Below are 7,951 nucleotides of genomic sequence, written 5' to 3'. Positions count from 1 at the left end.
AATATTATGAGAAAAAAGTCATAATATTACGAGAATAAAGTCATAACTTTACGAGAAAAAAAGTCGTAATATTACGAGAATAAAGTCATAATTTTACGGGAAAAAAAGTCGTAATATTATGGGAATAAAGTCATAATATTACAAGAATAAAGTCATAATATTATGAGAAAAAAAGTCGTAATATTACGAGAATAAAGTCATAACTTTACGAGAAAAAAAGTATTATGAGAATAAAGTCATAACTTTACGAGAAAAAAAGAAAATAACACGTAAAATTACTACTTAATAATATTATGATTTTATTATCATAATATTATGACTTCTTTTTCGTAATATTATGACTTTATTCTCGAAATCTCATATTTATTTATTTTTCCTCAATGTGGCCCTAATACTCCGTCGTACCGTCGTACCATAGACCTACAACAATGATAAATAAAAATGAAAATGTAAACAAAAAAACGATTATTCATTTCCACTAATATATATCACCATAAAACTTCCCCAGTTGATTACTCACATTAGGGAAATTATTGTTTTGTATTACAAGTTTTCTGAAATGTTATGTTTAAATATGCAAACTAATCTAATTAGTTCAATCTAATGCTAACTTTTGGTGAATTTGGGAGAAATCTACAGAAATTAACTAGACAAAGTGAAATTAAATGTGTATTTTGGATGTTTTCTTTCCACTAGTCTGAAAGAAGACATGTTATGGAAACAAAATAGCCCAAAATCTCACCTTAATAATTACATATTAATTTATGTTTCCCTGCAAACTAAATCCATTATTATAAACAACTAATTTCAGCTCCTTCACCAATCATTTAATGTAAAACAGTTTTAACTTTAGTTTTTAGGGCTCATGAAATAGCCAGCAGTCAGTCACTGCCGACTTGTATTTTGTCACCTGTGGCTCCTGTCACTTGGCCTGCTGCAAATTGATTGATTAGATTGACTTGACTGGCTGGATCAATAACACACAGCACTGGCTGAGGACAATGGGACTGATAGACCAATCCACAGTGGACTAATTAGTCTGCTTTGATCTGTGGGCTACCACAGAGTCAAGTCAACTAGACAACTCAGATCTGTCTCTTTAAAAATGATTCTCCATCTTCCACACCCAGTCTGAAATTCTGGGGTTAGGAGGAAGGTAAAATCATATTAAAGGTCTTATTGATAACATTTTTATGTTGGCAAATACACATATTTTTTTTAAATGATACATCCAAAGAGCCTTTAGAAAGGCACCGAATAAAAGTATGGCTTATCCTGAAACAAGTTATTATGATTGTGAATTAATCATTTTACAAATTTTGGCGGGTCCAAAATGAATGTTTTGTTTATCTCTGTGGAAGATGCCTGACGTTTGGTTCCCACTTCTAACAAGGCTTGTGAGCCAATAGTAAAACAACGTTGGTATCACGTGGTATCTCTGGGTCGTCAGTTAGTGTGGAAAAGAAACGGATGGACGGCTGAGATTGACGGTAAGTGCCTGGCAACGAATTGTTGTGAAGTAAATGCAATTAAAAAGGGGAGGGAGAATGTGACATCTCGTGGCTGAATGTTATCAGTGTTATCAATAGCACCTTTAATATAATTGGATCTGGATTGAGGCAAATTAGCACTGAATTATCTTGACAATGATGTTTGATTTTTATAAGTGGATCCATCGATTTCCTCTTAAATCCAACATTTCTTACAGGTTACAGTCACTCTCGAAAACAGATGAATACGATTTATTAAAGAATGTTTCAGTGAATGTTTGCTGATCAAAGTGACCTGTGCTTTGTATAACCATGTTGACATGCGGTGGGACGGTGTGAGGCCCCCCTGATAGGTGACCAGCTATCGGCGGCCCACAGGGTGAAGTCAGAGGTCGAATCCCTGGAGACACACACACAGACACTGACTTTCACACCCTGAAGGGTATTACTGTATGGAAACAGCATCTCATTGTTGGGAAAAAGGATAATTAAGAGATAAAAGTCAATTAGCCGCCTTCCCCCTGTGTCTGGCAGCCTATTAGCTAATTTACTTACTGTTGCCAATCTGCAGTTTTTGCCCCGGTGGGTCAAAGCAATTTGCCTTCAGTCACAAACAGCCCGTATCATTCACCCCCCCATGCTGGGATCTGTCTGTGTTTTACAGCCCAATATGTCTTGTGTCAATATGTCTCATAAATACAGCTCTGATTTGTGGGGGTCGTGTCTGCACGCCGAGGAGAAAATGTTCTGTGTTGCTGTTTAGCATTTTATTTCTATCAACAATAACATTTGACCGAGTGCACTTTCTCTCTTTTGTTCATATTATTTCTCTATGAGAAGGGCATGTTTTTTATGCCAATCTTTTTAGTGAATGCTGTGAAATGATAATTCTTACTATGTGGAACTATGTTGCAATACAATTTCATGTTTGGCAAAATGTTATATGAATAAAAGTATAATTTTTTATTTTTTTCCCAGATTCAGAGCATTTATCCTGCAGTAGGATGAACAAACCTTCGTAATTGTTCTGGTGCTGAAGACTACAGGAGGAGTCATCATGACATTTATAAAATCAGGCTGCTAAAAGACAAAAGAAAGACGGGGTCGAGAGAGAAGGACGGATTTAGAGGGAAAGCAGCAGTACATTTCAAACCTCACTTTGCTAGCAGCGTGTTTCTGGGTGGTTTAATATTGGTGTGTAACTGTGGCTATAATATAATATAATATAATATAATATAATAGTTAGCCTGCTGATAAATGAAGCAGCATTGCCTTCAGTTTCAGAACCTTTTTTGTAAATATAGAAACTTTGCCTTTAAGTTTTTTAAGTTTTCAGAATCAGTTTTTATTTGTACGTATTATTTATTTATTAAGTACATACATACATACATACAAAGAATTTGACTCTACGCGTACTTACACAGAAATAGAAATAACAGCTAGGGACAAGGACAACAAAGCTGGACAAATAAAGGTGAGGAATAGACAGGACTGTATATATATATAGATATATATATATAGATATATATATGTACATAAAAGCACCAAGGACCAACAATAAAAGAAAATATAAAGTCTAAAATAAAAACATCTATGTGCAGGTCAAGTGTTGTTTAAGTGTTAACAATACAAATAAGCAAAGAAATAAATACTGAGTGGATATACGTACTTGGACTGGATGAATGTGTCCATTATATATACATAAATATATATATACTGTATGTACAGCATGTAGGGTTTAGATTGACAGTGACAGATGATACGTACTGTACATATTATGTGCATTGTAAAAAGATTATCTATAACAGCAGCAGTGGATATTTAGGTGTTAACAGTGTATGACTGATTAAGTGTTAATCAGAGTGATGGTGTGAGGGAAGAAACTGTTCTTGTGTCTGGTTGTTTTGGTGTCCGGCGCTCTGTAGCGCCTCCCAGAGGGGAGAAGCTGGAAGAGGTTGTGTCCAGGGTGTGAAGGGTCTGCAGTGATGCTTTCTGCCCGTTTCCTGACTCTGGGGGTGTTTAAGTCCTGGATTTGAGGACAGGCTGGCACCAGTGGTTTTCTCTGCAGTCCTGACTATGTGTTGTAATCTGTTTCTGTGTGCTGGTTGACCCAAAACCACACAGATTGATGTGCATCAATTCATGTACTGCTTCTATGTTGTAGCAAACTGGGCTATTGGTTCGAAACTGTTCAGCAAATAAAACATGACTCCACATAAGTCGTCTTATTCAGTCATCTTTTATAACACAGTAATGCATTAATCCTTACTCAGCATAGGAGCCAGAGTTAGATGCTTCACGCAGCAATTACATTATGTGGAGAAAAGAGGGCTGAAATATGCTGAGATTTCAGATTACGCAGCCTTTCTTATAAGCTTATTACAAGCATTAAGGATTCATATACGGGGCTCAGATTGTTGTGCTATCCTAAGCCGCTGATTGAATGAAACTTCAATACAGGAAGACAGAAACAGTTAAGAAGAAAAGTTGCCGACGATGAACTCTCCCTAACCCTTCTAAAGTGACTGCAATGCATACAAGGATGGCGGTGTACCCAGCACAGAGCTCCTCTGACGGGACAGGGAGAAACAGGTGGCTGTGAATAATCATCAGGCAGAAAGTGACACCTTCCAATATGGTTGATATAGAGGATGATGATGAGGAGGAGGAGGAGGATACAGGGGGAGGCTGATTACTGGCACCTCAAACCATCACACCTCCATATATTTGGTGACACTGTTGGTAATTATCATCAACACAATGATGAGGGTGACAGCAGTCTGCATACGGTAGGCTACTCAGAAAACAGACATAAAGCTGAGTCACTATCTTCCTCACAAGATTCTCAGACGGTTAGAAACTGGAATTGGGAGACTTCCTTATTTTCCTCAAGGCCTATGGAAAGGAGGGTGGGTCACAGGCGGACACGGGTCTTGGGGTAAGGGGGGATAACACATGCGCAGTGTAACTGAAGCTGCGGTCGTGCGTTTCGATTGGCTCCAAAAATAACCATACATGGAAGTTTTAGGTTTCCATTTACTCCCCTCTTCTATTTAATTTTACTGAATTTCACTTCCAACTGCTCACAGGTCCTATAGATTCCCATATGTGTAGTCCCATGTCTTCATCTTCAAAGGCTTTCCACATGATTTTTTAACGTGACGGCAGGGATTTGCTCCCATTTAGCCATAAGAGCAAGCGTGAGGTTGTGCACTGTTGCTGAGTGATAAGGCCATGGCTCGCCTCGCAGTCAGCGGTCCAGCTCATCCCAAAGGTGTTGGATGGGGTTGAGGTCAGGGCTCTGGACACTAAACTGGGAAAATGTTTTTTTTTTAGAGACCTGCCTTGAAACTGTGAAATACAGCACCAGTCTGTTTGTATTGTGAAAGGTTGCCTTTCTCCCGTTTCACAAGGCCCTGTTTCCTAAAATTAACAGTGTTTTTGTGTTTGCTTAATTATTAATTTCAGTCTAATGTTACAGTTTATTTGATACGTTATCTATTAAGGTGTATAAAGGACACAAGCGTGTTGAGTTTGTTTGTTTTATAGGTTCATAGGCTCAGCAGCTCAATCAAGGAAAGTGCCAACAGGTTTGCCTCATTATGTCCTCTTAGCAGGGAGGAGCTGGTTATGTTAAGATGGAAGGTAGGTAAGGTAGTTCTGCATTAAATGTCTATATATTTGGTGTGCTCATTGGTATAGATGGCTGCCCATAGATAAATTGAAATGTCAGCAGTAACTTAGATATCTTGTATTAATGGTATATTCATTATTCTGTGTGGAATTTGGATGCTTGCTCGGTTTAGCTCACCTTTACATACCTGGGCAGGTTCAAATCCCATTCACTGGTGTAAGGGGAAGTGCCAGCTTGTTGTGAGGCTGCAGCTTTCTTTTGTTAGGTGTTCTTTTGACTCAGTTTAAATGTAGTTTAAAAATTTCATTTTTTGCCCTTTGTTTTCAGTAAACTTTTTTTTTAATAAATGCCACTTTCTTTCCCACTACTCCTGCTTATCAACCTGGTTCTTCAACCTTTTAAAGTTGTCCGGTGCCAAACCACCTCATCTGCCCTTTATATTCAGTGGCAGCACTACAATAGTTATTTCTAAAAAAAATCAACTGCAATATGTGTTTCCAGAAACAGTGTCCATGTTACTTCATTGTGCAAGTTTCATAGGGACTGTTTTGGTAGTTGTAGTTCCAATAAAAACTGTTCACAGTGAAGTCTGGTTGGCAGAAATCTCAGAGATAGATAACTCAAAACCAGAACTAGCTGCATTCCACTGGAGGTAAGTGAGCAATATGTTTTTGTTTGTAATTAGGGTGAATAACAGTTTTAAAGAGAGACGAATGTCATCACTGTGTGCTATTTCTGGTTTACATTGGTCAGATTATTCCAAAGCATCACACAACATTAAGGTAGAGCACAGACATGCCACTTCTGCCCTCTGTTGGTGGTGTCATAAGTCACAGAGGAGGAATAAAAACACCACAGACAGAAATGTTACTTAAATGTGTTTTATTCACCCCCTCTTTCAAATGTGCTATAGACAAAAGATGCACCCTTTACACATCATCATCAGACACTGTTGGATATCATTTATCTAGTCAGAAACCACGTGAAACGTTGACATCATCATCAGACTCAGTATTGGAGGTGGGTACGGCATAACGTTTAGTGCATTTATTGCATCATAAAGCAGACATATATAAATGATAGTAGTGCAATTATACCCCATCATAACTGAGGAGATACCTTGATAGTCTCAGCTAGTGTCTCGTCAATGCTAGACTTTGTATTGCATACAGAATTTAGGCAAGTGAAACGCAATAGGAAATAATAATTGTAAAAAATTGTGCTTTGGACGTCCAAAGAATAATTCACCTGTTGTAGAAATTTCCTGTAATACAAATTAAGCAAATAGAAGGAGCTGATATCTATTTCTTTTTTTTTTTTTTATCGAAAGAAGGTACTGTGCTCTCTGTGTTTCATCAAGTAGAAGTTATGTATCTCAAACCTGGTCCTTCAGAAATGAATGTGGGTGTCAGTGGAAGCAAACTTTACTGTGATCCTAAATAACTGCAGTGCATCACTCTAAAAAGAGAGGAAAATACATAGAAACACATGCTTTCTGAGGCGTTGAGTATATTGTGTACTGTGACTATAACCCTTCTACTTCCTGTCAGCATGTGTTGTTTCTGTGCAATTTGATAATAATAATATCTGCATATTGAATATACAGTATGTACAGTTAAGCCTTGATACATGTGACTGGTTATGTATGTTGATTTACTCTGAATGGCTCATGTGAGGATGGTCCTAAAAAGCCCTTCTGATGAAACAGGATTACAATATGTCATGCACGTACATTAGATTATTTACATGTGTTGTATGTTAGCTGTATTCTATAGTTTTAGATGGTAAAAGCATTCATGTAGAGAATCTCAGTGAATTATTGAGATGCATTCATTTTTTTTGTGAGTACTGTAAGATATGAAATGGAGGCCAATAGATTAGATTAAATAAACACAATTTGACCCTTCCTAAATCCCGCCCCTTTTTGCGCTGTGCTCCAATAGCAGTTGAGCATACTTGAAACCCAGCAGAACCTCAGTCAACTTTCCCATATCCTGTCATACGCTACTTAGATATGCTACGTCTGTTCAAAGGTAACATTACTATGTAAGTGACATTACATTGTATATAGACGCATCTTAAAGAGGAGCTATTATGCTTATTTTTTGATTCATACTTGTATTTTGTGTTTCTACTAGAACATGTTTACATGCTTTAATGTTAAAAAATGTTTACTTTTCTCATACCGGCTGTGCTGCAGCACCTCTTTTCACCCTCTGTCTGTCTGAAACGCTCCGTTTGCGCTGATTGGTCAGCTGGCCCACTTTGTTGTGATTGGTCAACCAAATTAAACTTTTCGGATTCCTCTCTAAATAGCTTTGTTTGAGGGCATGCCAGACTACCTGCCAGGCAGGTATTATGCAAATGTGTTACTTGGTGTCATCACCATGTTACGAAAGAAACGGCGGGACTTCAAGCGAGGCGTTTCAGGCAGTTCAGGAGCAGTGTATCTGTGGGGGAGAGTAACTCCCTTTGGCGTGGACTTTGGGCTTTGTAACTTCGCAGACCTTTTACATGCACAAAAAACTATATAACACACTAAAGGAAAGGGAAAAAGCACAAAAGCATAATAGGTCCTCTTTAAATTGGCTAATGTTAGCAAAACGCTAGCTAAGCTGAATAGCTTAGGATAGGTCATCGGGCAACGAATCTCGCGAGAGTTTTTCCAAGTTTATCCAAGTTTTTGCCAGATTTCACAATTTGTGGGTTACCTTCTAGACACAACCTATTGTCAGATTACCAGCATCAGCTAGGTTTGGTTCCTCCTTATTTCTGTGGTAACCTTAAAGAGATTTGGAAAAGGACAGATAGGTGCCGACATATTTAT

This window comes from Sebastes fasciatus, chromosome 8, assembly GCF_043250625.1.
Source record: "Sebastes fasciatus isolate fSebFas1 chromosome 8, fSebFas1.pri, whole genome shotgun sequence".
NCBI classification, from domain to species: Eukaryota; Metazoa; Chordata; class Actinopteri; order Perciformes; family Sebastidae; genus Sebastes; species Sebastes fasciatus.
The sequence above is the reverse complement of the archived record's forward strand: the minus strand, read 5'-3'. Positions refer to the sequence as shown.